Source organism: Chiloscyllium plagiosum, unplaced genomic scaffold (genome assembly GCF_037043375.1).
Source record: "Chiloscyllium plagiosum isolate Xiang-an unplaced genomic scaffold, Cpla_swu_hap1 HiC_scaffold_3, whole genome shotgun sequence".
Lineage (NCBI taxonomy): Eukaryota > Metazoa > Chordata > Chondrichthyes > Orectolobiformes > Hemiscylliidae > Chiloscyllium > Chiloscyllium plagiosum.
This window is the reverse complement of record NW_028270141.1, coordinates 156,818,679-156,827,966: the sequence shown is the minus strand read 5'-3', so window position 1 is coordinate 156,827,966 and position 9,288 is coordinate 156,818,679. Positions and strand designations below refer to the sequence as shown.

General features: G+C 50.9%; 1 long non-coding RNA gene across 3 annotated transcripts; it reads left to right on the top strand.

Annotated features, from left to right (window-relative positions):
- The first annotated feature begins 1,320 nt into the window (after positions 1 to 1,320).
- Positions 1,321 to 8,425, top strand: LOC148151792 (uncharacterized). Of its 3 annotated transcripts, none has more exons than XR_015755066.1 (3): positions 1,321 to 1,815; positions 3,059 to 3,822; positions 6,125 to 8,425. It is a non-coding gene; the product is annotated as an uncharacterized LOC148151792 (long non-coding RNA). The 3 variants fall into 3 exon arrangements; XR_015755067.1 differs by having other exon boundaries at positions 1,323 to 1,877; positions 3,059 to 3,294; XR_015755065.1 differs by having other exon boundaries at positions 1,325 to 1,815; positions 3,059 to 3,294.
- The last annotated feature ends 863 nt before the right edge of the window (positions 8,426 to 9,288 follow it).

Here is a 9,288-nt window from a genome sequence, read left to right as displayed (position 1 = left end):
CGAGTAGTTGGACTGTTCCGTATCACCTGTCCTTCGTGGAGAAGTTTATGAAGAAAAACACCTTTGACCACAAGTCCATCAGGAAGTGGTCAGCACGTAGTGTCCTTGAGACCCTTCGGGAAAAGGAGAGGGCGGATCCTATTGAGCAGTTCCCTGAGCAGACTGTCAAAGCCATTTGGCAGAATGCCTCATCGCCAGAACTTTCCAACAAGCACCAAGACATGGCTTGGCTGGTGGTGAGAAGGGCTCTACCTGTGAGATCCTTTATGCACGCCCGGACTCTCAGCCACACCGCACGCTGCCCTCGAAGCGGCTGGGGAGGGTACGAGACTGTCACATACCTCCTTCTGGAATGTGCCTAAGCAGAAGAAGTCTGGAGAGGAATGCAGTGGTGTTTGTCGAGGTTCGTCCCGAGCAGGGCCGTGACACGGGACTCCGTGCTGTACGGTCTGTTCCCCGGGACGCACACCGATACGAACATCAACTGTGCCTGGAGGATCATCAACTCGGTCTCTGGGTGGTCCGAAACCTGATCTTCCAGCTGAAGGAGTTGACCCCGACTGAGTGTTGCAGACTGGCACATTCCAAGGTCCAGGACTACGTGTTGAGGGGCGCGCTGAAGCTTGGGGCAGCTGCTGCCAAGGCGTGGTGGGGAAAGACCACCGTGTAACATCTGCCTGCCTAGGAAGAACAGGGGGTCCACGCAGTCATTTGGGCTCCGCTGACACCTCAGCTAAATATATGGACATATGATTGATAAACATACAGACCTGTATATACAAATGATAAATTCTGATCTCTGTATGTAAATGTTTACGTATGTATGGCATGACCAACTGTACAGACCATCAAATTATTTCATGAATAAAGTATATTTTTGAAAAAAAAGGTTCGGTGTCAGCCTAGTCAGTTTCTCTTCCAGCAATATCGCTGGTAATAAACAGCATGTCAATTTCACCTGATCTGGTTTGTGTGGTCTCTATTGGGCAAATTTCCCCAACAGTTTGGCGTTAGTCGGCAGGTCCTTTTTGTCTCTCAACAGGGTAAGAGAACCTGACATTTTAAATTTTAGCCCAATTCGGACCTGGCGGTCAGCCCTGCCCCAGCGGCTCAGATCACAGAAAGGCTGGACGATTGCGGAGCGTGGCCACAATTCTGATCTAGTGACTGTGGCGACTTGGCTGTGAAGGTAGCCTGGTAAATGAATAAATTCATCACCAAATTTAACTATCTGGCAGTCGGCTGCTGCTGCAGTTTGGAAGTTGAGCAGTGACTTGGCCTGTAGAGGTAGTCTGGCGAGCAGGTGAGTTAACGGGCAGCCGGTAATTCAGTTTTGAGCGGCTGTAGACTGGGAGGTAGTCAGCTGTGCTAAATATATTATCTACATTTTTGCAACAAACAGCAATTTGGCCCATGCGTGATCCAACTTGAGCCAGGACTTGTGTCACGAACCTGATCTAGCCAGGAGAAAAATGGTCGGGTCGGGAAAGTGTGGCAAGATAGGAGAGATTCGCCGATCCGATTTTCGCTTTAAAATCCTCAAATTGTGAGAAATTGACAGGGGCCCTGCTGTCTTGTTTATCCTGTAGTTGTCTCGTCTCTTTGTCCTGTTTGTTGCTGTGTTTGTCAGTGCTGCAGTCTCTTCTCTATTCCCAGCTCGAACCACAGGTATGTGAGATTGTGGGACCCTAACCCTTGGGAGTAGGACCGCCCCGGGGACAAGTCTAACTTGTCCGGCTGAGGCAACGGTCCGCGGACGCCGACTCTCAAGGAAGTAACAAGCACCGGGGTAACCACAATCGCTCGGACAGTAAGGTATGGAATACCCTGTTTATTCAGGTCGCCAGCCAATATTGTCTGGGAGCAGAACAGGGAAGGTAGGTTTTGGCAACCCTTGGTGACCTGAGTGTAAATAAGTTTAGGGAAGTGGTCAGCAGCAGCAGCCCCCCCACCCCCCCAGCCTTAAATTGAAATCACGGAGTGCCGAAAACTCTGAAAAACAAAGGACCCCTCCCCTCAGTACCCCACACTTACCTTGTTGCTGAGGAACTTGATCCTGGGGGTGGGGGGGGGGGGGGGTGGGGTGGGATGAGGTGGCTGACTTACTGGCTTCCCAACTACACAGGGCAGCAAAGAGAGAGACTGACTGGCAGTCTGTCAGAATTCATGTTAGTACTCAACAGGGTCCGAGTGCCCAGATTCACTTAGTCAGTAAATTGCTTGCTGGTGATTAAATGTTTGTTTGAAACCTTCTCCTCTGTTTTTGGCTGCACTTCAGTCCCACGCTCCTGATCTTTGGGCACCCGGTACGGAGGAAGGAGGGCAGGTCTGAAGACCTCCTCGTGGGCCTGCTCCTGGGCCTGGCCAAACTGGCCATTAACAGGTCCAGGCATGGGCCGTGGAGGGGGTCGTTAGGGCCGACTGCCTGCCCCTCTTCCGCGGTTACGTTAGGGCCCGGGTGTCCTTGGAGAAGGAGCACGCGGTGTCGACCAACACCCTGGAGTTGTTCAGGGAGAGGTGGGCGCCGCAGGGAGTGGAGTGCATCATTTCTCCCTCCAACTCTATTTTGATTTAGTCCCTACCCTCCCCTTCACTGTTTTGATCACACAGCACTGCCCTCTGATGTGAAGGGCAGTGTTTGTCACTGGTCACCCGGGTGTTTTCCTATCTTCCTGGTGGTGGAAATTGAATAAAGATTCGTGCACTTTGTGTCTTTCACTGTGTCTCACACCTGCACACACACACCATGGGTGCTGGGGATAAAATAAGCACTACCGCACTTAGGTGGTAGTGTGGGGGTTAAATTTAAAAAAATAAATAAAAATAAACAGGGGATCATCCGCAGGGAAAAAAAATGTCTGTTTGAATCCCTGCAGCTCAACATCCAGGGATGACTTGATTTATTTTGCATTTGGTGATCTATGATGGGGTTTTTAAGGAACCATTGGTGCTTTATGTAATCAAAGTTCTGCATAAGTTTTATTCATGAGGTGTTAACACTCCCACCCTTTTCTACTTGTTCTGCAGTTACTGATGGCTTGTTTTTTTTCAATTTCAGGTGTCCCGTCTGGCTGTGTTTGTTCAGCGCTGAAATGTCAGCGATTACACGCTTGGTTTCCTTTATTGCCTCACCTGTCAATCATTTGTGTTCTGTGTGCACTTTTTTCCCCCTCAAAAAGTCAACTACAGCAGTTACAAATTGACCCAAGACGTTCAGGACGCTACGGGGGCACGGACATCCACCCTTTGCTGGGAGATAGCAGCCGTGGGAGCTGGGCAACCCCCAACCACATGGTGAGAATGGCCCAAGGCCGAAAATGAACAAGGGTACCCAGAAAAGGCATGGTAAACACGTAAACTGCAAGAACAAGGTAGAAGATGCTCTTGTTGCACCTGAGTCACCGGCAGACACCGTGCGAAAAGACACAGGGGACAGCCATTACGTTATTCCCTTCACAGGGGACCTGGTCCCAAGAGAATTGGCTACAAATTGATAAAATTGACTACTGGACCACGGCCATTACAGGGGGGAGGGGCACGGGGATCCCTCATGGAACACTGTCTACGTGTTGCAGTGTCTCGCAAAATTTCGTGACATTGCCGAACACCATCAGCCCCCTAAAGTTAATAAAACCCCGACAGTGGAGACCCCTATCACCGAGTACAGCACAGCAGCCCTCCGCCCCTCAATATCGGAAACCTCCCCGACTGGCCCCAGAGCCGGACCCGCTGCCTTTGTTACCACCACACAGCCCACGAGGATACAGCAGCCGCTGGGCAGCCTGACTCAGGACTGCTACCCAATCCAGACAATAACCTCAGGTAAAAACCTCAGGCTCGCATGTAGCGCGGCAGCTGCCCTGAAAAACCAGGGCACTGAATGCCAATTTCCTCGTATTATGATTGGTTCTACTCCCCTTGATAAGCCCTGGACCCACGCAGATGCCCCAGACCCATTGAAAAGACCACTCGCATTTTATAATTGGCTGATACAAATTTCTACCATTTACAGTTATCTGCCACAAGATTTGGAGACCCTGTTACCACCCACCTATGGTACCCACTGGGCGACCATTCGCTCTACTATTTTCTTCCCCACCCAACCCTGGGGCACTGCTGCAGACCGGAACAGATGGCTGGACAGCAGTGTGAGAGAGGCGATAAAAAAACTAGTGCAAGACAGCATGCAGACTTTGGTGCTATTACCCAGTGTCTGCAGAAAACAGACGAGCCCTTGCCAGGCTTCATTGCCCGCTTTAGGGAGGTCTGCCCAGCAGGCATCCCCTTAACAGAGAATGAGAAGCTGGCTGTACAGACTCTCGTTAATTGCATACTCCCTACATACATTCCTGAAGAAGGGCTCATGCCCGAAATGTCGATTCTCCTGCTCCTTGGATGCTGCCTGACCTGCTGCGCTTTTCCAGCAACACATTTTCAGCTCTGATCTCCAGCATCTGCAGTCCTCACTTTCTCCTACTCCCGGCATATGTCCATGCATACAAACTACGTATCTTAACTTGACAAACAACGGCCTGGGGGCGGGGGGACACACCCTAACCACACTCACTAACCTGGATAGGAATGGACTGTTCACCAGGCCAAAAGAGGCAGGGGCATTCCCCCGAATTGCACAACTGGCCCGCCCGAGGAACACAGCTAGACCAGTACAGAGACCTCTGCGGTTTTTTTTAAAGGACTGCGCTTGCACTGTGGCAAACAGGACACTTGGCTAAACGCAGCTTGGGTTACCACCCAAGCAGGGAAGGCAGGCCTCCCCACTCCTCACAGGCACAGCAGCCGCAGCCCCCCACCCCACAGTGGCAGCCTCGCCAAGCTGCCCACATTATGGCTGATCCCTTCACCCTGTGCCCCTGAAACTAACTGGGGCTGCCGTGAGAGGGAGGTTTTGCAGGCGGTCTCAATACACCTCTCCAACTCCCCATCAGAAAACCCGATGATGAATGTGGAAGGGGGGTGGGGAGCTCATCTCCTTTCTGGTGGATTCCGGGGCCACCCACCCATCTGCGCCACCCTCTGCGGAACTCTCCCTGAGTTCCAAGACTGTCTGTACAGTAGGGCTTTCGGGAGTGCCCATGACAGAGCCACTCTCCCAACCCATGAACTTTAGTATCAGACCAGCCACTGTCCCTGGCACATTGGCACAGTGGTGCTGGGTTCAATTCCCGCCTCAGGCGACTGTGTCGAGTTTGCACATTCTCCCCGTGTCTGTGTGGGTTTCTTCCAGGTGCTCCGGTTTCCTCCTAGAGTCCAAAAATGTACAGGTTAGGTGAATTGGCCATGCTAAATTGCCCATAGTGTTAGGCGAAGGGGTAAATGTAGGGGAATGGGTGTGGGTGGGTTGCGCTTCGGCGGGTCAGTGTGGATTTGTTGGGCCGAAGGACCTGTTTCCACACTGTAAGTAATCTAATCTAATCATCATTTCCACTACCTGCCCAGTCGCCCTCCTGGGCTGACAGACCTTATACAAACTAAATGCCAGCATTCACTGTTCCCCGGAGGGTCTCACACTGGAGATCCCAGATACCCATTATTCTATGTTACTGGTGGCAATCACCCGCAGCCCAGAACCCCCTAACCAGACAAGCTCCTGCTACACATGGTCCTGCCCCACCATCCCTACCCGCGCTCTTCTCGACCCCCTGCTTTACCTGTTATCAAGGGCCCCTACATCCCCCAGTTTATCTTTCCTCTGCTGGGTGATACTGACAGGTCGCTTTGTCTGTTGGCAGCTTCCGGCCCACAGAACTGGCTACCGGATGTGCTGCACTCGCAGACCCTCATCTCGCCCTCACCTGCTGCTAGCACTCACTGGCCTGTACTTTGTGGGACCACAGGGAGTGACAGCAGAGCTACAGCTTGGCAAGGAACACACTGCACTGTTCTGCAACAGCCAGACGGCTGTTCTATACATTCCCCTCATTGTTAAGAGTCCATGGGTTCCTAAGGATTTAGGTCACGTGATGGTGCACCCAAGGGAGCGCCCCCCCCCCTCCACTTCGCGCCCCTCAGTCAAGCCCACACCCCAATCAGTGCCCATTCATCCGTTGCGACCCGGGGACTATGTCATGATAAAATCATTAGAAAAAGATTCTCTCTCCCCTAGATGGAAAGGCCCGTACCTGATCCTGATGACAGGCCGAACAGCTGTGAAACTGGAAGGATGGTCTGAATGGACACATGGCACCCACTGCAAGAGGGCTCCACAACCAATGAACAGGGACCACACAGAGGAAGACATCACTCCGATCACTCACAGCAGCCATCACCATCAGCACCCTCGGCCTGATCTGTCTGACCATTACACTGTGACTTGCTGGTAAACAGGGACAAAGGGCAGCAAATTTCATAACCTGCCATGACTTGTGGGCCAACACCTTCCTGAGAATGGCCCAATGGTATGCCCAGAGATTTACTCAGATCTGCTGCTGAGTCTGCACTAGGGTCCCTGTCCACTCTCATGTTGGCATTCCCTTAGCCTCAATCCCCTTAAATATCTCTGACATGGCAGAGTGGTGGCTAGACCCAGACAAGTCCCCTGAGGTTACCACACTAGCCATGACCACTTACAGGGACAACAGCCCAGCCCATTGGGGTTCTGCGGGTTACCACCTGGACAAGTTTAAAGGATGGTTTCACTCAGCCTACAATCTCTCCCATGAACACCCAGCCCTGACCATTGCTAAACTAATACACAAGTGCCACCTGTGGGATCCATCTGTTTAAAAAAGCACACAGCCATCGGGATGGGAAGCTGGCTGGAGCCGGTGCACTGACTCCCTGCTCCTAACTCCTGCAGCAAGCCAATCCAGTGCAGAAGGCAGCATTTTAAACCTATAGGTCCTCAATAAGACCAGCCAGAACACCACCTTCCTCACCATCAGGACAGGGACCCAGACCCATCTCTGGACCTACAAAGGCACCTACTTTATCTGTGGCCACAAAGCCTACCCCGGCTGCCATTATCCTGGACTGGGAGTTGCCATGTTGGGTATGCTGTACTGTTCATCTATCACTTCCAGTCGCTTCCATTCCCAAAGCCCATGACCCGCAGCAGACGAGCCCTCGCTGCCATTGAAGCAGCTCCCTACCTCATGGTACCCCTCCTTTGTAACCCTGCAGTTACAGGTAGAAGCCCATAAACTCGCTGCCACACTAGCGGAGGTGGCAAACTCCACAGCAGACGCACTCGCTCAGCTGAAGGCGGAGGCTGTTACCATCCAAACTGTGGCTTTGCAGAACAGGATGGCCATGGACTACCTACTCACTGTGAAAGGGGGCAGATGCGTCCTCATTGGTGCTGACTGCTGCACTTACGTTCCTGACCCCAGTGAAAACATCACAGACCTGGCCCAACATATTCGGCAGACAGCTTCTGTCCTGCATGACCACAACTCTCACTGGGACTTATGGGACTGGGCAGCCTCATGGCTGAGGTCATGGGGCACAGCCCTACTGCAGGGACTGATAGCCCTCATTACTATCATTGCCGGGCTTGTAGCACTGGCCATGGCCATGGCCATCTGACTGTGCTGCTCACACCTATGTGCAATTCTGCTACCCTCTGCCCCCCTCACCACTCAGCTAGCACAGAACCACTGGCAGAACATACCTGCCCCTGGGATAGCCTCTCGTGGGCCAGACTTGGACACTGAGGGCTACCTGTCTGTTGCCAAGCTCCCCCACCCGACAATGCCCCTGGCTCCAGCTACATTGCCTCCTTCTCGTCCTGCCCCTAATGGAAAAAAGGAGAGGGAATCATGGGAAAAGATCTGCCAACCTGCCAACTCATAATAGGCCCACAAAAGCAAAATTGGCCAAAATGTACTAAAACACTCAGAATACCTCAGCAAGGGACCAAGCAGGCTGACAAGCAAAACTAGACAGCACTCACAGACAAAGGAATACACTACACTTCAAGCTCCCACTAACAATTACAGAGCACCACAGCTATCCCAAAGCCCCAAGGGCAGTTTCACAACCCAGCAATACCAAAGCCACACAAAGCACAGGTCAGACAGAAAGGCACCAGCAAAGCATCGCTCCCAGGACAGGACAATGGAAGCACCTCGCCACTTCAGAGGAGACATTAACACCTACTAGCAAAGAGGAATGGAACCTCCAGAACCACCAATACTGTCAGAATGTTGCTTTGTGTAGAGAATCATGACATTCCTTCGATAACTATTTTCCAATTAGTATCATTCTAACTAGATTACTCCATTTTCAGACACATTGTATTTTCCCCATTTCTAATTAGCTTTATTGTACAGCATTATTATAAAAATTGGTCTTATCGTCAGCTCTGGGAAGAGAAATTCTGATCTACCTGTACAGACGGTCAGTTCTGTGTCAGCCTAGTCAGTTTCTCTTCCAGCAACACCGCTTGTAATAAACGGCATGTCAATTTCACCCAATCTGGTGTGTGTGGTCTCCATTGGGCAAATTTCTCCGCTATCCTTAATGAATACTTTGCTTCAGTATTCACTAGTGAGAGGAACCTTGTTGTTTGTGAGGACAGCGTGAAACAAGTTGATATGCTCACACACGTTGATGTTAAGAAGGTTGTGCTGGAAACTTTGAAAAATATGAGGATAGATAAGTCTCCTGGGCCAGATGGGATATACCCAAGGTTTCAATGGGAAGTGAGGGAAGAGATTACTGTGCCTTTGGCAATATTCTTTACATCCTCACTGTCCACTGGATCAGTACCAGGGTGGCAAATGTTATTCCCTTGTTCAGGAAAGGGAATAGGGATAATCCTTGGAATTACTGACCAGTTAGTCTTATGTCGGTGGTGGGCAAATTTTTGGAGATGATTCTGAGAGACAGGATTTATGATTACTTGGAAAAGCATAGCTTGATTAGAGATAGCACGGCTTGGCTTTGTGAAGGGCAGATCATGCCTCACAAGCCGTATTGAATTCTTTGAGGATGTGACAATACACTGATGAAGGTAGAGCAGTGGATATGGATTTTAGCAAGGCATTTGATAAGGCTCCCCATGGTTGGCTCAGTCAGAAAGTAAGGACGCATGGTGTGACAATGCAGCTCCTTTAACAAGTTTCTGTTGTCCTTTGACTTTTTTCAGAGAGGTCGTAAAAGGCACACTCCGAAAAATCTAAGTTGAAGGGTTTTAGGGCCAATTTGTGTATAGCTAACAGATACTGCCTCAAGCAAAAGGCTTTTAAGTTAACAAAAACACTTGTACATAGAACATAGAACATAGAACAATACAGCACAGAACAGGCCCTTCAGCCCACGATGTTG